Source organism: Panthera pardus, unplaced genomic scaffold (genome assembly GCF_024362965.1).
Source record: "Panthera pardus isolate Hobbes unplaced genomic scaffold, ASM2436296v1 HiC_scaffold_16, whole genome shotgun sequence".
Lineage (NCBI taxonomy): Eukaryota > Metazoa > Chordata > Mammalia > Carnivora > Felidae > Panthera > Panthera pardus.
Window position 1 is genome coordinate 15505918 of NW_026526721.1, and position 25400 is coordinate 15531317.

A 25400-nucleotide genomic window follows, 5' to 3' on the forward strand; every position below is an offset into this window, starting at 1 on the left:
AAGAACAGACACTCAGATCAATGGAACAGAAGAGAGAACCCAGAAATGGACCCACAAACGTATGGCCAACTAATCTTTGACAAAGCAGGAAAGAATATCCAATGGAATAAAGACAGCCTCTTCAGCAAGTGGTGCTGGGAAAACTGGACAGCGACATGCAGAAGAATGAACCTGGACCACTTTCTTACACCATACACAAAAATAAACCCAAAATGGATGAAAGACCTCAATGTAAGACAGGAAGCCATCAAAATCCTCGAGGAGAAAGCAGGCAAAAACCTTTTTGATCTTGGCTGCAGCAACTTCTTACTCAACATGTCTCCAGAGGCAAGGAAACAAAAGCAAAAATGAACTATTGGGACCTCATCAAAATAAAAACTTCTGCACAGCGAAGGAAACAATCAGCAAAACTAAAAGTCAACCAACATAATGGAAGAAGATATTTGCAAATGACATATCAGATAAAGGGTTAGTATCCGAAATCTATAAAGAACTGATCAAACTCAACACCCAAAAAAACAATCCAGTGAAGAAATGGGCAAAAGACATGAATAGACACTTCTCCAAAGAAGACATCCAGATGGCCAACCAACACACAAAAAAATGCTCAACATCATTCATCATCAGGGAAAGACAAATCAAAACCACAATGAGATACTACCTCACACCTGGCAGAATGGCTCACATTAACAACTCAGGCAACAACAGATGTTGGCAAGTATGTGGAGAAAGAGGATCTCTTTTGCATTGTTGGTGGCAATGCAAGCTGGTGCAGCCACTCTGGAAAACAGTATGGAGGCTCCTCAAAAAACTAAAAATAGAACTACCCTACGACCCAGCAATTGCACTACTAAACTGCATTTATCCACGGGATACAGGTGTGCTGTTTCAAAGGGACATATGCACCCCCATATTTATAGAACTATCAACAATAGCCAAAGTATGGAAACAGCCCAAATGTCCATCGATGGATGAATGGATAAAGATGTGGTATATATATACAATGGAGTATTACTCGGCAATCAAAAAGAATGAAATCTTGCCATTTGCAACTACGTGGCTGGAACTGGAGGGTATTATGCTAAGTGAAATTAGTCAGGGAAAGACAAAAATCATATGACTTCACTAATATGAGGGCTTTAAGAGACAAAACAGATATACATAAGGGAAGGGAAACAAAAATAATATAAAAACAGGGAGGGAGACTAAACAGAAGAGACTCATAAATATGGAGAACAAACTGAGGGTTACTGGAGGGGTTGTGGGAGGGTGGATGGGCTAAATGGTAAGGGACACTAAGGAATCTACTCCTGAAATCATTGTTGCCCTATATGCTAACTAATTTGGATGTAAATTAAAAAAAAATAAAAAATTAAATTAAAAAAAAGTAATGAACTCAAGTACTAATATTTATCACAATCCAAAATTCTATAACAACCTTAGTCATTATAGTAAAGCAGGACAAACATGCAAAATAAATAAATAAATAAATAATAGAGATCAAAAACCCTGTAACAGAAATGAAGAATGCCTTTGATGGATTTATTAGCAGACTGGATACGGTTGAGGAAAAAATCTCTGAGCTTAAAGACATGCCAGTGGAAACTTCCATAACAAAAAGACAAATTGAAAAAAGAAAAAAATGAAACAGAATATTCAAAAACCTTGGGACAATGACAAAAAGTATAATGTATACTTAATGGGAATACAAGAAGGAGAAGAAAGTGAGGAACAGAAGAAATATCTGAAGCATAAATGATTGACAATTTCCCCTCAATTAAAATCTGCTATTGTTTGAATGCTTGCAGCCCCCAAAATTCATGTATTTCAACCGAATCCTCTGTGTGATGGTATTTAGAGGTGGAGTTTGGGGGAGGTTCTTAGGTCATGAGAACAGATCCCTTATGAATGATATTAGTGCCCTTATGTAGAGTCCCAAGAAAATTCCATTGTTCATTTCCACCCTGTGAAGTTACAGCTAAAAGATGACCACGAGGAAGTAGGTTCTCACCAGCACTGACTCCCCTGGCACCATGATTGCACTCCATGGTATTTATGCAACTGAATTGAAAAATCATGTCCACACAAAAACCTGCTCATGGATGTCTATAGCAGCTTTATTCGCAATTGCCAAAACCTAGAAGCAACCAAGATGTACTTCTGTAGGTGAATGGATAAATAAACTGTGGTACATCCAGACAGTGAAATGTTTGTTATTTAATGCTAAGAGCAAATGATTTTTCAAACCTGAGATGAATATGAGGGAAATTAAGTGTATATGACTAACTGAAAGAGGCCAATCTGAAAAGGCTACATGTGATTTGATCTAACTATATGACTTTCTGGAAGAGGCCAATCTATGAAGACAATAAATGGATCATTGGTTACCAGCAGTTAAGGGGGAAGGAGGGATGAAGAGGTGAAGCATAGAGGATATTTAGGACAGTGGAGCTACTCTGTATGATATCACAAAGGTGGATACATGTCATTACACTTTTGTCAAAACACATAGAATGTACACGACCAAGAGTGAACCCGAATGTAAACTGTGGACCTTGGACTCTAAAGATGCATCAGTGTGGGTCCATCAGTTGTGAAAAACGTACCACTCTGGTTTGGGATTTGGACAATGAGGGAATTTGTGCATATGTCGTGTCTGGGAGTATATGGGACATCTCTGTACTTTCTGTTCAACCTTCTTTGGGGCCTAAATCTTCTCTAAAAAATAAAATCTATTAAAAAAAAAAAAAGAACGAACCCACATCAGACTCTCTAGGTCACCTGGATTTGTCCACATAACATTAAATGTGAAGAAGGTAAGGACAGCTTTTTAGGCCCATAGAATAATGCTGGTATTAGAACTAGATCCTTGATTTCCTACTTTAAACCTAAAGAGTTTTTCTATAGCTCACTTGTTTACATTCAGGTCTTACTTGCCTCTCAGTTGGTTTCCATATCTTGTAGTTTTTACTCTTTTTTCATAGCTTTTCCTGCAGAGTGGGCATTGTTTATATCATTTTCTTGTCTGTGTCACTAATTAGCAATTGATTTCTAAAAATTCAGCTCATCATCAATAAATGCTGTTACTAAGTAGTCAATTAGAAAGAATGTCCCCCGGGGATTTATGGTGTTATTAAGTCTCAAACCTAGCCTTGGTGAACTCATACATTAAGACTTCACATCCCAAGAGGATTATCTGCGGTGACAACAACATGAGGTGAACCTGCTCAGCCCAGCTGGGGAGTTCAGCATCAGGCTGGTGAATCTGTCTTCCCGGGACCACGGGCTGTCGCAGCTGGCAGACTTATGCTCTAATTATGTGGCCCTCCTTGCAACCTCTACAGTTTGCAACGGGCATCACATTTTCTTCCTAATGACCATTTTTAAATTGTCACGCCATTAGCTTTCAGGTCTGCAGGACTTGTTTCTTCCGAGGAAGGGAGTTTGGCAAAGATATCTATCAACCTGCTCTTGCCTGATGCATTAAGCACAGCTCTTCTTCAATCTTGTCTTCCCACAAATGGAGTAGCACTTAGTTCCCTTGGAGAAACTCTTTTTATGTAACTGCATTAATCAGCCGCATGCACCTCCTCGTGCTTCCCAGCCCTCGTGTTCCCTCTCTCCGAAGCCCTCCCCAGATGACAATGAAGGAAGTGCGGACAATGAGCTGTGGCCTCTCAAAGGGCAAAGGCAACTCCTTAGCCATGCTCTGATGGATGATTACAAGGCTTCATTGTGCAGTGTAGTGAGCAGCGTTTATGTTGATACGATAACTGAGATTTACAATGGCTCCCGGTGATATACACCAGGCAAAAATCAACACAATCAGCTCACAGGCTAGGTCTGAGCAGCAGCATCAGGATATGCATTTTAAATCAAGACACACTCCGGTCCTCCCTCCCTCTTTCTGCAAGTCGGTGAGACAGGTAAGACAAAGGCAAACTGTGAATGACTTACTTCAGGTGAAGAAAGAGACAACCTGTAGGCTCTTTTCTCTGCCCAGTTAATAGTTCAGTAAGCGAGTAGAGTGAACACAGAGTTGTCGAGGAAAGATAATTCAACAGGTAGTAACAATTATTGGTTAGGGTGGTATAGAAAAAAAACCACCTATGAAAGAGTCGGATAAATTCTGCTGGAAGATAGCTCCAGCTATTCAAAGTCATATTTTATTTTAAGTTTTTGTTTTATTTATTTTGGGGGAGAGAAAGAGTGTGAGCAGGGGAAGGGCAGAGAGAAAGGGAGAGAGAGAAAATCCCAAGCAGGCTCCACGTTGTCAGCACAGAACCTAACGCAGGGCTTGATCTCATGAATCGTGAGGTCATGACCTGAGTCGAAATCAAGAGTCGGATGCTTAACTGACTGAGCCACCCAGGTTCCCCCAAAATCATATTTTAAAAGAATATGTGTAAGGCAATGATGAGCTATCACTACACCCCTATCAGGACAGCCAAAATAAAAAGGTGACAATACCAAATGCTGGTGAGCATCTGGAAAAACTGTATGTCTCATACCCTGCTGGTGGGAATGAAAAATGGTACAGCCACTCATATACTATATGACTTGGCAGTTTCTTAAACTTGTCAGTTTCTTAAAAATAACGTGGTAGTTTCTTTAAAAACAAATTTAAACACATACTTACCATACAAATCCACAACCACAATCCCGAGAATTTATCCCAGAGAATGAAAGCAGGGTCACAGGAAAGCCTGCACACGATTGTTCGTTCCATTGTTCGTAGCAGCTCTATCTGTGGTAACAAACAACTGGAAACTACTCAGATGTTCTCCAATGGGTGAATGGATAAACAAACTGTGGCATCCCCCCATCCCCCAGAAAGCTACTCAGCATTAAAAAGGATTGAGCTCTTGATATATACAACAACTTGGATGGATCTCAGAGGCATTCTGTTGAGTGGGGGGTGGGGGGGAATCAATTTCAAAGGCCACATGCTGGGTGATTGCATTTATGTAACATTCTCAAAATGACAATATTATACAGATGGAGAAGAAATTAGTAGTTAGCATGGGTGAGGGATGGCGGGAAATAATGGTGTTACAGTAAAAGGGTAGCATGAGTGAGATCTTTATGGTGATTTCAGTAGTTTCGCGTTGTGATTTTGATGAGGGTCACACATACTGATACTTGTAATACAAGGACGTACACACATTGCACCAAAGCCAATTTCCTGGTTTTGACATTGTACTCTAGTTATATAAGATGTAACCACTGTAGAAACTGGGTGAAGGACCCATGGGATTTCTCTTTACTTCTCTGAATACTTACTTCAAAATAAAAATATTTTTAAGAATATTTAAAAATTTTTCTTCATGTTTATTTATTTTTGAGAGAGAAGGAGAGACACAGAGTGTGAGCAGGGGAGGGGTAGAGAGAGGTAGACACAGAATCCAAAGCAGCCTCCAGGCTCTGAGCTGTCAGCCCACAGCCAGCCCTTCATGGGGCTTAAACTCATAAACCTCAAGATTGTGACCTGATCCGAAGGTGGATGCTTAACCGACTGAACCACCCAGGCGCCCCAAAGAATATTTAATAGCATAAGAGAATGGTCATTATATGCAGGATACCTGATACATATGCAGAAAAACCATGCATACTTACATTCTACCTCCAAAAAGAGGCTGAAAAGAAAAACACCTCTATTGTTATATTAGCGACTGTTCCTGGATAGCAGAATTTAAATTTTATGTTTCTTCTCTTTACACAGTTTCTACACTGAACTCATATTAATTTTATAATCAGCCCCCCAATTCTATTTCCTTACACTCCCCCAGAAGGACAGTCATTTAAAAACAGTAAGTTACATATGCTCTGCTGAAATTAATGAGCCAGAACCTGTTCCTGGAAGGAAACTGCAGAAAGAAAGAAGTCTTCCTCCAAAAGAATCAACTTGTTCCCCTAAATAAAAATGAAGCAGAATCTCATAAGGGCCCTATTTTTGTAAGATATATTTCTAAGCTAATACAGACTCAAAATTAATTAGGTAACCGAATATCATGTCCACAACATTTAAACCAGTTACACTAATTTTAAAACTATTAACGCAATGGTGTTGATTTAATGGTGGTGTTTTTCCCTGCCTCAACAAGGTAATAATAAGAAAACATGTGCTCCTCATTATGCTTAATATAAATCACCAGTTACAGCCACCAGGAGAAGACTGATCACGTGGTAACTGGTAAATGAACCTGAGATAAACGTAACATAAATGTTAAAGTCTTTATTGAAATGTCTTATATTTGGTGATTACTATGATGCTGTGCTCCATTTCATGCTTGCCTTGTGAGTTTCTCTGGTGCGCATATAGAGCCAATAAATTATTCATACTCTCTGTATTTAACACTTAATGTTTTCTTTTTGGATAATCTACATTTATGAACTTATTTTCGTTAAGTATGTCTAAAGTAGACTCCCCACATCTCCAGGATGAGTTTAATGACAGGAGATAACTGGGGTTTATGATTTTTCCCATCTATTTGTGAAAACAAAGAACAGCCTATTTATTATTCAGATGTAGAGCCTCCATTCATCAAAAAGGCATTGATTTCACATTTTCAACTGAAAGAATGCTGAATTATTTTAAGTCATGAAACAAACGCCATCCAAATTGGAAATTCAAGATAAGCTCACAATCAAAAGGAATGTAGCATGGAGTTGAAATTCAAATAAATGTTTAGTTTCATCTCATTTTTGACTTGAGTACCAGGAATGTACGTGAAAGAGAAAAATACACGCATAAGTACAAAAAAGAAAATTCCCTTAAACAAAATGATATTCAAAAGAAAAGCCTGCCCACTGTTGTGTCAAAAATAGAAACAGACATAAATGTGAGTATCTTAGTTGAAAGGATAAAGCAAACATACACATAGATATAGCCAGTGTGGTGCCGAGATAAAGGACCAAGGAGCACAGACTGACGTCCTGCTCCCAGGACGCTCGCAGTCAACAATGATCAAGCTTAGGACCAGACCAGAGAACTTCTCGATTTCCAGTTACAGCCTCTGCGCAGAGCAGACCTCCTCTAGTTGGCCCCGCCTTTCCCCAGTGCAGAGATGCCCACGTTCCTGGTGCCATTCACCACAGGCCACACTCTTGCCTTCAGAGTTCAACTGAATGTTGTGAACTTTTCAAAAACTCCAGACCCACATCTGTACCTCCACCTGATGCCTCCCTGCATCTCCACAGCAAAGTCAGTGGTGGACCCTGGGGCTGGCAGTCATCTTTTTTTTTTTTTAAGTTTATTTATTTATTTTGAGAGAGAGAGAGAGAGAGAGAGAGAGAGAGAATCCCAAGCAGACTCTGTGCTATCAGCATGGAGCCCAATGCAGGGCTCAAACACACAAAACTTGAGATCATGACCGGAGCCAACACCCAGAGTCTATCGCTTAACCGACTGAGCCATCCATGCACCCCAAGGCTGGCAGTCATCCTAAAGGTCTTATCTTCCTGCTCCTTTCCTGAATCCCTTCTAATATCCTGGCTAAGAGAGGTAAACGGTCGCTGAGCCTCTGCAGAGGTTCACCACATAGGAAATGGCCCATCCTTACCCATTTTCCCTTTACTCACCCCAAATACCAATCCCGACTCCACATTCTGGGACTAGACAGGAAAACCGAAATGTCTTGGTATCATCACCATCCGCATGTTTACTAATACCTCTCAGGCCTTTATTCCTGTGCCAGATACTCTAAGAACTTTAACTGTATTGCCTCATTTGATCCATCAAACACCTCCAGTCAGCCAGTACTAATATTTTACTCCATTTTACAGAAGAAAAAAACCCAAAGGTCAGAGCCGCAGAGTAACCAGCCCACAACCACAAAGCTAGTGAGTGGAAGGGTCAGAATTTGAACCCTTCACTCTTAACCATACGTCACCTCCACATATTAGGCAACAGCTTTGTCCACTTCCTGAGATGGCTGCCATGGAGCTGAAACACTCTTGTTTTCAAAGCAAAGAAATCAAAACATTCTGTCCAATGCCATGACCACTAACTAGGACATTGCTCCAGAGATCCTAGCTGCAATGCAAACAGTTTACCAGAGTCGCTGGTCAAATTCAGCATATGCTGAAAATAGTGTCGGCAGGGCTGGTTTCTTCTGAGGCCTCTCTCCTTGGCTAGTAGGTGGCCGCCTTCTCCATGTGTCATCATGTGGTCTTGCCTCTGTGTGTGTCTCTCCTAATCTCCTTTTCTTATTAGGACACCAGTCATTTAACTCATGTCGTCTAAATTAGGTCATTAATGGTTTATCTCAAAGTCACATTTTGAGATACACACTTCAGCCCATAACCATTTCTCTCTCCATCTGCAGGCTTCTGCGAAGCTACAGAAACGCTTAGTTCCCTGGAGAAGAATATGGTGGGATTGTTCTCTGAAGAGCCAGACATGGATGCACTAGAGTTTAGGACCATATGTGAACATAGAATCTGCTGCCTGCCTCCCACTGGAGACTGTAGAAGATGGGGATAGAAATGGGGAAAAGGAAAGGAATTGCAGAGGAAGCCACAGTTTGGGATGGAAAGGAGTTATATATTTCCCATGGGTTCTGTGAACACTGGAAGGGAGGCATGCTTGATGTGAGGGGAGAGGCAATGCGGCATAATGCAGGCCAGAAGGTGATGGAGGGTGTAGAAGAGGCCAACTGGAGAGTGAATCTCCTGCCATACCATCCAGAGTCCATGGGGAACACACAACAAACCCACAAGGAAGCCACAACTTGGAGGCCTACCGCGCAAATCATTAACAGCCGGCAGAAACCTACGAATAACATGAACTATGTAAAAATATCTTTCCCTTTCACTTCTACCCTCCTTCCCCGTACCCCAACCAAGCAGGATCCAGTAGTAGGAGGTAGGAGAAAGAGCAAACAACAGAAAGGAATAGCAAAAGAGAAGACCACAGTCCTTTCCCAGGTGACGGATGAGACCTGAGCTGGGGGAAGGAGAGGAGCTCAGAACTGAATATTAGACTGAAGTTTTCCTTTAGACTGGATGGGACTGTTTAATACCTGATAGGAAAATAGGGCTTGTTTGATGAGGAGAAAGGACAAGAAAGCTATGAGATCTTCCCCAGATTTCATCTAGGGATAAGCAAGGGGGATTGGACAGACAATATTTAAACACAATAGATGAAGAAAAAGAAAATTGTGCCTTATTTCTATCTCCGTTGAGTTCAGCTCAATCAATCAACCAATGATATTTCATGTTCTCAGGCATAGATTATTGAAAACATATTCTGAACTGGCCTCTTCCCCAGAAATCCTTCAAATTATTTTGTACCTAAATTCATGTTCTTTAGACACCACTTCTCTCTCATTATTCCTCTGTCCAGACTTTTTCATTGACTCTGTGGTCTAAAGTATAAAGCCCAGCGTTTTCAACCAGACCGTAGAGGCCCTCCCCACCAATCCTTATCGCCAGATGTCTGAGGATTTCTCCTCCCCAGGGAAAACTACATTCCAATCATAAAGGTTGGAAGGGCTACCTCATCAGTTTCCTGGAGATCCTCCCATCATGCCCTGGAGACATTTTGAAATGAAGATTGTTCTCAATGACATAGATCAGGGAACCCAAAGCATCCACCCCCTCACTCTGCTATCCACAGCCATGTGTCATGAGCCTATGACTCTTCCTTGTCCCAGCTTCCTTACAGAGAGGCCATGTGACCAGTGTCTCATTATCATCATACCTGCCATTTCCCATTTTGCGAGATTGCACATCAGGGTCTGATCATGAGTTCTATTTTATATATTTGGACCTTATGGAGGGACCTAAAGTCTATCTCTTTACATTTTCTTTAGTCTTATTTGGTACAAAGTGAGACAAAAGAAAAAAAAAAAAAAAAACATGATAATGACATGGATCTTTTTTTTTTTTGATATGAAATTTATTGTCAAATTGGTTTCCATACAACACCCAGTGCTCATCCCAACAGGTGCCTTTCTCAATGCCCATCACCCACCCTCCCCTCCCTCCCACCGCCCATCCACCCTCAGTTTATTCTCAGTTTTTAAGAATCTCTTATGGTTTGGCTCTCTCCCTCTCTAACTTTTTTTTTCCTTCCCCTCCCCCATGGTCTTCTGTTAAGTTTCTCAGGATCCACATAAGAGTGAAAACATATGGTATCTTTCTCTGTGTGACTTATTTCACTTAGCACAACACTCTCCAGTTCCATCCGCGTTGCTACAAAAGGCCATATTTCATTTTTCATTGCCAAGTAGTATTCCATTATGTATATAAACTACAATTTCTTTATCCATTCATCAGTTGGTGGACATTTAGGCTCTTTCCATAATTTGGCTATTGTTGAAAGTGTTGCTATCAACATACGGGTACAAGTGCCCCTAAGCATTAGCATTCCTGTATTCCTTGGGTAAATTCCTAGCTGGGTCATAGGGTAGATAGACATAGATCTTTTTAAAGGACACAGAATTTCAAGGAAAATCTAAACAATGAAACTTGATCAGATCACCCCTGAAGAGATGGAACCACGTAAAATATGGACCTCCAAGAGTTCAATGTGCTCAGAAAACCATGGGGCAGGTATTAAGTTTCAAGTAGCCTAGTGTGGATAGGGTCTCCTTAGGCTTTCACATTTTCTTGTGACAAATGACACATTTCAAGGACAATAGGTCTCCTTCATCAGTCAAGAAAATACATTTGCAGAATCTAGAATATAGTCTAGAATTCAGATCAATATTTTTCTTTCTGGTCCTTTTATTTATTTCTTTAAAATCGTTTTGTCGTTACCATGAAAGCTTGTGCCTGAATTTAAAGCCTTTAATAAAAGCAATGACAGTTTTATGTCTCAGATGCCTCATGACCATGTTAACCTCTCCTCAGTGGAGTTATTAATTGCACGTTCTGCCCACACTCCTTCGGTGTGGCTTCTGAGGAGAGCAAGTCAGAAAGCTTCTCTCCAAGGCGAGGACATGTTTATAGCCAGCCTCATGGAAGCGTCTGCATAATTACTGGAATGATTAAGGAGGTGTTTTCTAAAACAGACAAGTGAACTAAGTTTTAATATGTTTCGTGACAATGCATAAGACGAGTGTATGTTGTACCTGATATAGGACGCTGCAGGTCACCAAACTAAATAACTCTGTGCAGAGACACTGGGGATGGATTCAGTCATGGGTATAAACAGAAACTTCAAGAGAAAATGAGCTTTGATTCTCGACCAGAGAATTGTTTGTGATCTGAATGAGGACAGCTGCATAGGAAAGGTAACACAGAGCCCGGGGACATGAAGTCTTAGACGGTTAGCTCTAATCCCGTGTTGTAAAGACAGCTTAATGTGGGGGATGTGGGGCGGGGATGTGGGGGAGGGCTTTGATGAATTCTGAGATTGGAGTTAAAGCTTTTCTAATTTGACTCACCGATATTTAATCGTGTAACTGTGCATCCTTAATCAAAACTCAGAGGGAATCTCTAATCTTGTGTCTATAAAACAGAAGATGATTAGAGGCCTTTGACCTGCCTGAGCTTTCCAGCTGCTTCTTACTTTTTTATTTGCTGTTCACTTCTTACCGTTCCTCATATTCCCTAGTAGCTCCAGTTGTAGGAAAATGGTGTTCTGAAGTTTTAGGAGAATGGATATGAAGAATGTAATAGCTAACATTCTGTGTTCAATCTGCCGTCTGTTCACTCATTCTTTCTTTCTTCCAATGGTTCAAAAGCATCTAGGGGCGCCCAGGTGGCTCAGTCGGTTAAGTGTCCGACTCCTGGTTTCGGCCCAGGTCGTGATCTCACAGTTCCCCACGTCGGGCTCTGTGTTGACAGTGTGGAGACTGCTTGGGACTGTCTCCCTCTCTCTCTGCCCCTCACCGACTCACCCTCTCTCTCTCTCAAATATATCAATACACATTTCAAAAAATGAAATAAAATAATAAAATATACAGCATCTATTAGGTGGTGGGTGTTGTTTTACCTACTAAGAGAGAGCATGAACAAGAGCAACACATCTGTTTCTACAGACTGCATATAGCAAGGATGTTTTCACCCTTTCTTTGCTAAGTAGGCAATGGTAGGTGATCCAGGAAAATAAATACGCTTTTGTGCAGTAAATGATATCATAGGAAAATTCTTCTCTTTCGGATGACTGCAAGATGCAAAGTGTTTACTGAAGAAATTCAGTCGTATGTCTGGTACAATGTTTGGATGCTGTTAGAAGACTGGTAAACAGGTGATAAAATTTGTCATTAAAGCATCACAGGATTTTAACAACCAGATAAAGGCTTTAAATGGTGCCTGATGCATTTGGTATGCACAGTAAACAAAACTCCAGGGGTGAGTCCCCCTATCCGTGCCCCACCCTAAACACAGCTTTTACAGAGAGAAACGTCCCCGGAGACAAGAAGAATGGTACTTATATTGCACCTGTCCCTTGTCCCCAATCCTACCACATCCAGGCAATACCTGCCTCCTATTACCACTTTCGAAAGCTATGCATTTTAACAATGTTATTAAAATCTTTCAATTCTTCAGCATCCAAATTACATTTCAGTCATGAAACCAAATTTAAATAACCGACAGCTGACAAAAACAAACAAAACATCACCACGACAATGAAAAATACCAACATCCTGGGAAGGCACTTTTCTGTGTCTCTGTGACCAAAATAATAATTATAAAATAAATACAGATTTTCAGGGGAGAGAAAGCACGTTTTCCATTTTGGGCAGAATTCTCCAGGTTGAATCTTTCTAAATTTGCATAAGCCAAGGAGTGGTCAGCCTCTTTGCATGCATTCTTTCCCTGGTCCTTCCTAACAACGATAATATTAATAATTAACCTTAATAATGATGCTGATCTGCAAGATGCTGGTAACAGGGCACTATACCTACTTATTCTATCTACTCTACCACAACACTTGGGCAAAACTCACCGCCGCAAAGTATTAAGTTTTAACACGCACAACCAAAATGATCTTCTCTGTTGACACTGGTGTATGGAACGGCATAAGCAATTGCAGGACTGTTTATTAACCTGAGGAAAACAACCTCCTCTTTTCAGCTCTTCTTTTTGGCCGAGATTCCCAGAGATGCGCTGTAAGCCACTCCAGAGGCATCGGACACCAAGCTCTTGATTCTTATTTATTGCTTGTCCAGAAGACCCTTCTTCGGTTGTGTAGAAGGGGGATATTAGTTGTATGTCAGTCGGACTTTGTTTGGGGAGGGAATTTCCTCACTAAGAGCATGTTAATAAAAGGCACACTAGAAAACATTAGATCAGAAATACCTTGTCAAACACACAAGGCTAGAAACCACAGCAACCCGGCAAAGCGGAAGTACTTACTCTGAAAAGAAACTTGCCTTGCCCAAATCGTACCCTGTGCAAACCAGGAGGAAGCAAGTTTTAGGAGAGGAACCTGGAGCTCCTGGATCTCAGACAGAGGAGGCCAAAGTCTTATGGCATTTCTGTCTCCACCATTGTTCCAGAATAGAAGGGGAATGAAAGAAAGCCAGAGGAAGCAAAGATTGTGGCCACTTCTGGTCTTTTCTGATCTGTGGCCCCAACAACATTGGCCATTCGGGACGACCCGCTTGCTTCTTTCTCCCTGCTCTCAGAAGCTGCCAGACAATCTCTTTCCTTCTTAAAAAATTCATTCTTATCGTATTTAAGTCGTAGAAAAAGAAATAAAGACTAATACAGTAGTACCTATGCACCAACCACCTGGGTTAAGAAATAACCCAGTGGTACCTATGCGCCAACCACCTGGGTTAAGAAATAAAATAGCACTAATCTGTTATATTTGAGGCTTTCTGTTTACCCATTTCAAATTGTATGCTTCCCTTCGCTCTCAAAGGTCCTGAATTTTTTTTTTGCCTTTTCTAATAACTTCTTTATACTTTTACTCTGCTTCTAAGTAGACCTTCACAGTTTTTGTTTCATGCTATATATTTTTAACCTTTATATATTCTTTTACAATTTGGTCTTTATAGATTTTTCTTTTCTTTTTAAACCTTTATCTAGTCCTGTTTATATGTTTTTAACTTTTTATACGTTCTCGGCAACTTGTTTTTCTCAAGAAACATGATGTTTGGGAGGTTCTTTCACGAATGCATTTGGCTCCTGCTTATTAATTTTCAGTGCTGCATAGTATTCCATTACATGAGACACCATGTGAGTTAATCCACTTTCCTGTTGATGGGCACTGAAATTGTTTCTAAGTGTTCGCTATTCGAACAATTTTGCCTTGAACATGTCTCTGTCTCCTTGACTACACAGGGGCAAGTCTTAAAGAAATTCTCCTTTGTTTTCTTTTAAATGTTTTGAGTTTTGATTGTCACAGTCAAGTTTTTAATGTACCCTGAACTGATTTCTGCACAACATGTAAAGCATCATAACCTAGTAATTAAAAGCATAGAGTCTGCAGCCAGACTGCCTAGGTTCATATCACAGCTTGACTACTTTTTTAGCCAATCACTTTACCTCTGTGTGCCCCAGTTTCTTAATCTGTAAAATGGGTGTAATAATAATAATAATACCTACCGATTGGTAAGTGTGAAGTCACAACTAGGAAATGTAAAAACCCCCTAAAGCAACACTACCAAATGCAATGGAAGGGACAATTGTGTTATTATTATCATTATGGTAGGAAGTAGGAATCTCACTTTGTTTTTGCATGTTGACAGCCAAATTTCCCACTCCTATCTATTAACTAGATACCTCTTTATCGCTGATCTAGTAATGCCATTTCTGTCTTACATCAGCTTTCACGTAGATGTGGACATTTTTCTAGGCTCCCTATTCTTCCATTGGTATTTGTCTACACTCTTGGGAGATTTCAAGCCCACATTTAAAATTTCCTAAGTTCTAGAAGTCCCTGAAGTTTTCATTCTTCTTCTTTCATGTATATTCCCACCTCAACAATGTCATTTTAGTTGTTTGACAAACAAGTGAAGGAGAAGGGCCCTAGTGTTTTTCCACCATAACAAAGGGTCAAAAACTGGGTAACTTATGAGGCACCTGGGTGGCTCAGTCAGTTGAGTGTCTGACTTTGGCTCGGGTCATGATCTCACAGTTTGTGAGTTTGAGCCCCACTTTGGGCTCTTCATTGGCGCTTTATTCTGGGAAGAGACACAATTCAGCCCGAAACAAAAGAATCACCCAAAACACTGACACTGGGCTTCAGTCAAAGCCTCTAATCTGCACCTGGACATCTCAGTCCACCCACTGAGGATTCTTGCCTGACTACCTTCAATCATAGTGGTTCAATCCCCCTAGATCCAGTTGTCGTAACTCAGATTTTAAAATAAATAATTGCAAACATCAAATAAACAACCACCTTAAAAGTTTGTAAAGAATGAAGATTTCAAAGTCCTACCCCCAGAGCTTCTGATTCAGTGGTTCAAGTTGATTCATGCTAATACAGGTAGTCAAGAGCCCACACTTTGGGAAACACTGATCTAGGTAGTGGTGTTAAATGACATGTCCCTAAGGAAGAGGCAATTAATGGAACAGCCAGCTTCATCATTCAACATTCAGGCAGCAGCCCATCAGCCCAAAGGTCTTAGAAGAGGCTATTGGCAGAGAACTGGAGTTTTCTTGATAAGTACTCTGAAAAGTTAAATTAATACTACTTCACAGTTTAAATCCCATTTTTAGAGGATCATAGAATTGAACTGGTTCCAATTTTAAATTAGCAATTCAATTGTGTCTTCAATTTTCACAGGCTGCAGATTCCCCCAAGGCCCAAAATAGGACACTGCAGGAATCTATGCCACATTAATGAAGCTTGGACTAGGGGTGACTTCTTTATTTTGAAAAATAAAATAAAAAGACAACAGCTGGTATTTGTTGAAATCCTACTATTTGCCAGGATTCTTCGGGGCACTAGTGACACAGCCTTGAACAAAACGGACAAAGTCCCTGCTATCACAGAGCTTTTATTCTAGTGGATGAAAGATGATTGAGAAGCAAGATAAATTAGTAAAATATGTGAAAAACTCATGGTGACAGAGATTTTTGACTGCTTCACTTCATTCAGCTTCCCAAGTGCCTAGAACAGTCATTGGCACATGGTTGAGGGTCAACAAATATATATTGATTCCCTAAATGGGGATGAGTGCGCTGGAAAAATTAAGGTAGGGAAATGGAAGGGGGGGAGTGCAGTTTTAGATGGGACATCAAGGGAAGTCTCAGAAAGGGTCATCAGAATAAAGATCTGAAGGGCATGTGGTTGAGCCCTGTTTGGATCTGATAAATAAGAGGGGCTGAGAACGGCTGTGCCAAGGGAGCAAACTTGGTGTGTTCGAGGAATAGCACGGAGAGAAGGAAAAGAGGGAAAGGGGAGCGGGAACCTGGAAAAGTAATGGGGTTGGGGACAGCCAGATCAGGGAGGGCCAGATGTGCCACTCTAATGACCTCCGAGAAGGGACGCCTCTAAAGGTTTTAACCAGTGAGGTGGTAGGAAGTGCTTATCTTTAAAAAGCTTATTTCCACTGTTGTGTTTCAAAACACTGAAGGGGAACAAGGGCTCAAGCAGGTCGTTATTGTAATAATCCAATTACAGAGGAAAATACCTTGGACCAAAATGGTAGCAGTAGTGGGATGAGAAGGAATGGGGTTTTAGGTATATTTTCACAGTTTGGGGAACAGGATTTGCTGATGGGTGGGATTTCGGAAGTGAGAAGAAGAGAGCAGTTCAAGATACAGCCAGGCAAATATGCAAGTGGCTGGAACTGTAATACACTGCTGGTGGAAATATAAAATGGCACCGTTACCTTGGAAAACTGTTTGGCAGTTTCTTTAAATGTTACCCAACACACCTACCAAACCCACTGGACATTCCAGTCTTAAGTGATTTACTCAAGAACACTGAAATGAAATGTCTACACAAAAACCTCTCCTGAATGTTCAAAGCAGCTTCATTCCCAACAGCCAAAAATTGGACGCAGCCCAAGTGTCCATCATTTGGTGAAAGCATAAACAAACTGTGGTGTATCCATAGGATGGAATATCAATCACAACAAAAAGAAGTCAACTACCGTCACACACAACATGAAGCATCTCAAAATATTTATTCGAAGTGAAAGACACAGACACAAAAATGTATACATTGTTTGATTTCATTTATATACAATTCTAGAAAATGTAAACTAGTCTTATAGTGACAAAAAAGCAGATCAGTTGTCTTCAGGGGACAGAGGTGAAGACAGGCATCAGTGGCCAAGGGAGACAGAAATGTTCTGTGTGTTGATAGTGGTAGTGATTTCATGGCTATATACATCAGTCAGAACTTCATTGAATCATATACTTTAAATGGATAGAGTTTACTGGACATGAATTATGTCTCCAAGGCTGATTTAAAATTTCTTGTGAAGAGAATGAAGCCCAAGGTTTTAGCCTGAGTGACTGGAAAAATGGAGTTGCAATTTACAGAAATGAGAGGGGTGCCTGGGTGGCTCAGTCTGTTGAATGTCCAGCTCTTGATTTCAGCTCAGTCATGATCCCAGGATCATGGGATCGAGTCCCACACCAGGCTCTGTGCTGAGGGTAGAGCCTGCTTAAAATATTCTCTCTCTCTCTCTCTCTCTCTCTCTCTCTCTCATAGTCTTTTAATACATAAATCTTTTAAATACATAAATGTAAAAGACTCTGAAAGAAGCCAATTTTGCTGATGGGGAAATACCAGAAGCTCACTTACACACATGCTAAGTTTGAGATGCCTATTGGATCTCACATCTAGAGTTCAGGAAATGGGCCAAGGGGCCAGGCTGGAGATATACACACGGAAGTCCTAACACGTAGATAAAGCCAGGAGGCTATATAAGCTCATCACAAGAATGAATATGGATTGAAAATAGAAGAGCTCCAAGGACTAATCCATATGACTCTCCAAAATTTAGAGCTAGCAGAGAAGGAACAGCTAAGAATCTAAAGAGAAGCAGCAGTGATTCAAGAGGAGAAGTAGGGCCTTCTAAAGGAAAGCAGAAGGAAGAAGTAGAAGGCGTATTAGAAGCAGAGAAAACAAATAGTACACAAGGAAGCAAGTGAAAGCAGGGCTTCCAGGCAAAAGGAATACAGTAATCCTGTGGCACACGCGGCCGACAAATCAGACGAGACGAGTACTGACAACTGCAACCCGGAGGTCGCTACTGACCTTGATGGGCGATGGTGAAGAGAAAATGAGAAGAGGGAGGCTGGAGTTAGCCTACATAGTTCACGCGTTCCTGGAGCAGCGCTGCACGAAATGGGGAGGGAGTGATGAGTAGAGGAGAAAGCGGGGTCAAGGGAGAGATTTGAAGGCGATGGGACAGTTAGAGCAATGTTCCAGAATGAGTGGGAGGCGACGAGCTGTAGTGCCCGAGCAGAGGGGCTGGCTTGTGGCAGGAGCCCAGAGACGAGGGAGAGAATGCAGGCAAGATGAAGAACGGCGGGGGAGCCGGAGCTAGGCCTTTTCTGGTTGCTTCTGTTTTCTCCGTGAGAGAAAAAGCAATCTCCTTCGTGAGGGGGAGCGTGAGTCACAAGCTGAGGAGACCTGAGAATAGAGAAGTTCCACGGTGGTCAGCTAGCATAGGGGCCTCCAAGCTGCAGCCCCCTGGCCCACCTGTTTCTGAACGGCCCGCGAGCTAAGAATGGTTTTTACGTCTTTCAAAGTAAGATGTAAAAATGACTGTAGTTTTGAGAATAAACTGAGGGTGGATGGGCGGTGGGAGGGAGGGGAGGGTGGGTGATGGGCATTGAGGAGGGCACCTGTTGGGAGGAGCCCTGGGTGTTGTACGGAAACCAATTTGAGGATAAATTTCATAGTAAAAAAAAAAAAAAATGACTGTAGTTTTTCAGGGAGAACAAGAGCCTTGTAGGACAAAGTTGGCCAACCTTGATGCAGGAGAATGGGAGCAAATGGGCTCAGGCCCAGCAGCGTGATATGCCAGGCAGCAAGGGAGCACTGGGCGGGAGCCTGACAGAATGTCAATCCTCTTAATCCTCACACAAGTACCGCAAGTTAAATATTAATAACCCAATTTCAGAGATGAGCTCATTGGGTTTCAGGGAGGTTCAGGAATGTTCTCAAGGTCACACAAATGGTAAGTAGTGGGATAAAGACTTCGTTAGCAAATGTACACATATCTCAAATGCCTGTTTCCTTTCCAGTCTGCCACATGGCATCGCAAAAGATGGCGGCCTCTTTGTCTTTACCTTGAATCCTTGCAACTGCGGCTGTAGGGTGATGCATAAGGAAGCAACATGTGCAGCAAATGAGGCACCTTCCAAGCCAGATAGCCGTAGGCGTAGACCTCAGTGGGCCCTTGCCAACGGTGTGGCCGTGAACAAGGAAACATGTCCAAGTCTTTAGTTTTCTCATCTGTAAAATCAGGTTAATAATAATTGAACCATTTCAAATTGCTGGTATTCAACTATTTTTGACCTATAAAAAGACAATCTCGTATAATTCAAACTGATACCTACCATCCAAGGATATTATGTGTATTATCGTTAATATATATGCAGTGCCAGGACTTTGCAGACATTTGAATGGTAGTTATTCTGTGGACAGTAATACTAGGAGCAAACTTGTGCCTAAGGAAGTCTTTATTTGGAGAGAAGGGGCTGTGGAATGATCCCAGCTCTGCACACGTAGCCCAGAGCCACAGGGGTAAATGACAGGAGGCAGTCTGCCAGAGTCCTGGATGTAGCCAGTCAGTGTCAAGTCACAGGAACCCTAAATCTAAAATCATCCCCGCCTGGGTGGCTCAGTTGGTTGAACATCTGACCCTTGATTTCCACTCAGGTCATGATCTCAGGGTCCTGGGATCAAGCCCCACATCAGGCTCCATGCTGAATATGGCTCCTGCTTAAGATTCTCTCTCTCTCTCTCTCTCTCGCTCTCGCTCTCGCTCTTGCTCTCTCTCTCTTCTTCTGCGCCTTTCCCCTGCTTGCACATGCTCGCACTCTCTCTATATATATATCTAAAATAAAATTTAAAAAAAGATTAAAGTCATCTTGATAACATTTGGCTTGAAGGAGTGCTGAGGGCCCCTTGTTGGGCAACTCCCATTACCTGGAAGACTCTCATGGGGAGGACAAATGCATCTCACTCTGTTTGGCTGCAGAGGATAGAAGTGGGACTAGTAGGAAGAAATTACATGGAGATAGATTTATACAGCATTAAGCCAAAACTTTCTGACAATTAGAATTATTAACCATGGAAAGAGCTTCAGCAGGAAGCTGAGAGTTCAAAGGGAAACTGGGAAACATCAGGTAATGTATTGTAAGAGGAATCACATCATGGGTAAGTTCACCACACCGTGAACTAAATGACCTCTGAGACCCTTCCCAACTCTAGAACGTTATGAGTTGCCAGCCCCAGCTTTGGCCCAGCGCTCCAGAGTCAGACCAGGTAGTTAAGCATCTAGTGTAGCCCCCAGCACAGATCTGGCATTAGGGGTATGTTTGCTTCTCTCCTTCATGGCTCCTCTTCCCCAAAACACATGAAGTCCTATTAAGTTGTCTTATCACCAGCAACGGTGCTATACCTCTCCTTTATTTCATTCGTTCTCATTTATCATCTATCTACTAAGTAAGAAATAGAGGAGGAAAGAGCTGGTTTTAAAAGTAACAAGTAAAAATTCAACTCTGAACCCAAGTATATTCTCATGAAACTATTATCAGATCAAAGTCGGTATTTTTACGTTTAAATTGGTTTTTCCAAGAATAGATCACTGGGATTTATATGGCTAATTGGGGAAGAAATTGTTTTCAGAGAAGACAAGATTAAAAATAAGCAGTTGGCATTTGAGAGAGATTCAGATCCCTTCCCTCACAGGTGGATGGAATAAAAATGCTACCTACTTTAGTTAGACTGTCCAGAAAAGGCATCAACTTGACAGTATTTAAGCCGATTTCCCACAGAGAAGTCACACAAGACAAGAGTGGAGAGAAAAAAGCAGAGGGAACAGCATTTATGAGAATCTTGAAAGAGGAAAGTCTCGGGTCTGCCTGAAAAAGAGAGACTTCGTTGTAGTGTGGGAGTAACACAGACTGAGGTTGGAGAGATCAGCAGACACAGATCAGCTAGATCGAGAGAGCCATCCAGCCCTTTGTAAGGAGCTTGGATTTATTATAAGTACAATGAAAAGTCACTGAAGGTTTTTAAGAAGATTTTATTTGTGTTTTCTTGAAGATGATCACTCTTTTTTATAATGTGGAAAATGGATTAGAGAGGACTAAGTATAGAATCAGAGAGACTACTGAAGAGGTGTTGACAGGGTCACCTAGGCAGCTCAGTTGGTTGAGCATCTGAATGTTGATTTCAGCTCAGGTCATGATTCTGGCATCATGGGATCGAGCCCCACCTTGGGCCCTACACTGAGCCTGCTTATGATTCTCTCTCTCTCTTCTTCTCCCATGCTTATGCACTCTTTCTCTCTCTCTTTAAAATAAATAAAATACATTTTAAAAATAAAAATAAAAAGAGGTGTTGACATAGTCCATGAAGGATGGGCCATATCCGGGGAGTTAGCTGTAGAGATGGGAAAAAGTTTGGCACAGTCAAGATCTATTGAGGGGTGGAATCACATGGAGCTATCAGTGCTTTGGATATAGGGTTCAAAGGAAGGGAAAATCAGGACTGAGTCTTAGTTTCTGGATTGAGCAACTGGAAGGCAATGGTGCCATTTACTGGGATAGGACAGATTGGGGAGGGATTCGTTTGTGGAGGGGAAATGAGAAGTTTCATCTTGTAGGACATCCAGGTTGAGCTGTCAGGTAAGCAGAGTTGGATGAGGCACTCAGAAAAATTCCTCAGAAGATGAAACTAATGGGAGAAGACACTGCGTTTGGAAAGCTAGGAAACAGTAGTGCAATGACAGTCAAGAGAAGAGAATGTTTTGAGAAGTTAATGGCCAACTCTCCTAAATGCTCAAAGTGGGTATAAGAAGGGGGCAGAAAAGTCTACATTACATATGGCTGCCTGGGGATTACCAGTGATCCTAAGACAAGAAACTCAGTAGAATGGTGGGGCAGGGTAGAAGCCATATTGGAATGGATAAAAGAGTTAAAGACATGAAAATAATACAGTTAACAACTCCTGAGAAGTTTGGTAGTCCAGAATAATGGAGAAATGGGTGAAACCTTCAGGCGGATATGGAACCAAGGAAGGCATTGTTGTTGGTGTTGTTTGAAGATAGAGTTGGATAATTAGAATATGGCTACAGAAATGATCCAGTAAAAAAATGGAAAAAGTTGATACAAGGAAAGAGGGTAATCAAAGTGAAGTGTTTTGCAGGATCAAAGAGCACTGGATCCAGAGGACAAGAGGAGGGAATTGTCTAGGGTGAAGAAAGTGTTCTCCACTCAACACGACAGAAGGGAAAAGTGAAGCTACTTGCAGAGGAGGATAGTTTTTGTTAAGTTTGCATTCAGAATTTTAGAGTTATCTGAAGGCTTTGTTTCACTTAAGTAGGAGGCACGGTCAATGGCTGAGGGAGGGTAAAAGAAGGAGTTGTGGGTGGTTTGAAATGAAACATCTGAAAACATATGAAATTATTCTGGGAAACAGGTGGGTTTCTGGGTCACAGCAGGTGCAAGTTGAGGTGTGAGGTCATTAAATTAAGGAGACATCCATTCAGTTAGATATTCTCTGATAACATTCTGCTGCTTAGACACAGGTGTCAGAAGTTGGAGGGCAGAGATTTTGCTAGACGCGTGTGGGTAAGGTGAGGGGTAGAGACCCTGACAGTATCTGAGGGAGTAATTATAATGATGTTATTGAAAGAGATGCATAAATGCAGAAGAAGGGAAAGAAATTCAACAAAGTTTTCAAGGGGATATTTCTGAACAGGAAGAATAGAGGTGATTTTTCATGTTCATCCTCTGTGTGTCTTTATTCCCTAAATTTTCTACAATAAGCATATTTTAGTTCCAAGTACAATTATAAACATTAACCAAAATGATATAGAAGTAGTTGTACACTGAGTTTAAGAGCAGTCTTCTTAAAATTAGGACAGAAACAAGTTGAACAGCCACTGCAATCCACTGTAATGGGTTGAAGTATATAAAAGAAAAAATAAATAAATACATAAATATAAATATATAAAACATTTAATATATGAACGTATATATGTAATATATATAATATATAAAATATATAATATATGAATATATATATATATATATATATATATATATATATAAAATAACACTTTTTTAAGTTCCTAATGATATACTGAACAATGAAAACCTCACTAGTCACATTTGGAGTTGTTGGGCTCATCGTCCTGAATTCGGTAACGGTACAGAATCAAACATTTATCTTGCTTCTGCTTTATAACCTGTGTCTCACTTTAACCAAATAGAAGCCAAACTAATTCAGAAAGAACGACTGACCTAGAAAAATGTCATTTCCCAACCCCTGGTGAAATAATGAACTTATGCACTAATCATCATTTGCTGCTAAGACCATTGAGTAAAATGTTGACAACACCTGTTAACTCATTGATCAATCTTCATCACCAGAGTGGGGCAAAAAGTCATTACATTCCTCCTGATGTGGTGAAAGCAAGTGCCCAACACTGCTTATGAAATGTTCTTGCTCTCCCCCTCCCAAAAAATAATTAAATGTAAATTTAATCACGTTTTTAGACTATGCTCCCAGTTGAGAAATATGGGGCCTATAGAAACAAGTGAAACAATACCACAAAGATGCAACCAAACTAGGCCCCGATGCGGGAAATTCAACAGGAAAATGACTCAACAAATAAATGGCTGGGGGGAAAAAAGGGAGAGGAAACTGTTAAACATTAATAGACGCATAGGAGATATATCAATCAAATCCTATAAAGGACTTCGTGTGGGTCCTGATTGAACAAACAGGACTACTAAAAAAATGTTTGAGGGGCGACTGGGTGGTTCAGTCAGTTAAGTGTCTGACTCTTGATTTTAGCTCATGTCATGATCGTGAGATCGAGTCCACCATCGGGCTCCACACTGGCAGCACAGAGCCTGCTGGGGTTCTCTCTCTCTCCTTCTCTCTCTCTCTGCCCCTCCCCCTGCTCATGCTCTCACTCTCTTTCAAAATAAATAAGTAAACATTAAAAATATTTTTCAGGTGACTGGGTGGCCGTTTAAGCGTCCAACTTTGGCTCAGGACTTTGGCTCAGGTCATGATCTTGTGGTTGGTGAGTTAGAGCCCCGCATCAGGCTCTGTGCTGACAGCTCGGAGCCTGGAGCCTGCTTTGGATTCTGTGTCTCCCTCTCTCTCTGCCCCTCTGCCACTATCACTCTGTTGCTCTCTCTCTCTCAGATATAAATAAACATTAAACATTTTTTTGACATTTTTAAAAAATGTTTGAGACAACCAAAGAAATTTGAACATGGCCTGGGATAATATTTCAAATAATAATTTCGTTAGCTGTAATAATACTATTGTGGTTATGCTGTTTTAAGACCCCTGGCTGTTAGAAATCAATATTGAATTATTTACCACTAAAGTTAATGTGGCCCAGGAATGCAGACCAATGAAACACGATTGGCAAAATATTGATAATTATGGGGGCTGGACGATAGTATTGTCAATGTTCACTGTATTACTCTCTGATTCTGGTTATATTTGAAATTTCATAATAAAATATTTAAAACAAAGTTGAAATGGAAAAGACAATGCACCATTAAAATCTAAGAGAGTGTTGAGCCTTATAAAGCCCTCTGAGAACCTGAAATCACCTGCAATTTCATATTACACAAGAATGATCCAAATATCAATGAGTATTGTTATTCTGCTGAACTGACATTTGCCTGTTTGCAGTGTCTTTATAAGAATGTATGATAACTGGAGCCATCCAGCAACCTGTGAAGATCTTCTTGTCTTTATCATTTGGCAGAGAAGGAAACAGGTCATAGACTCACTAAAGCACCCACCCACCCCATCTTGAAGCAGGTGAATGACTATGAAGATGGGATTAAGATTCACAGCCAATTACCTCATAGCCGGCAATTTAACTGACTCCGAGATTTCTTGAGACAGAGAAGAACAAGGAAACATAAGTAGTAGCTACGTGCAGTCAAATGTACAAATATTTATCTAGCTTTCTCTGCCACTGCACAGAGTTTGAATATGTAGTCTGAGAGCATAAAATGCAGATACCAGTACTGTATGTGAGTCTGAGACGTGACAATTTAGCAGCCCCTCTCAGGTGCTGAAACCATCTGGAGTTTCATTTCAGTGAAATCCAAATGGGAGAAGCGTCCAGCTATCAGGAAAACATCAGGTTTTCTTTTTTTCGCTCCCCCTCTCACTTACACGCTGGGGACCTGGGCTCATTCCAGAACCTCTGCAGCTATCTCACCATGAACTCGACCCGCAAGCTTTTCTCTGTCCAGGTCTCATCCTGGTGACACCTACCACGGCTTCCACCGCCACCACTGTTGCCACCACTGCC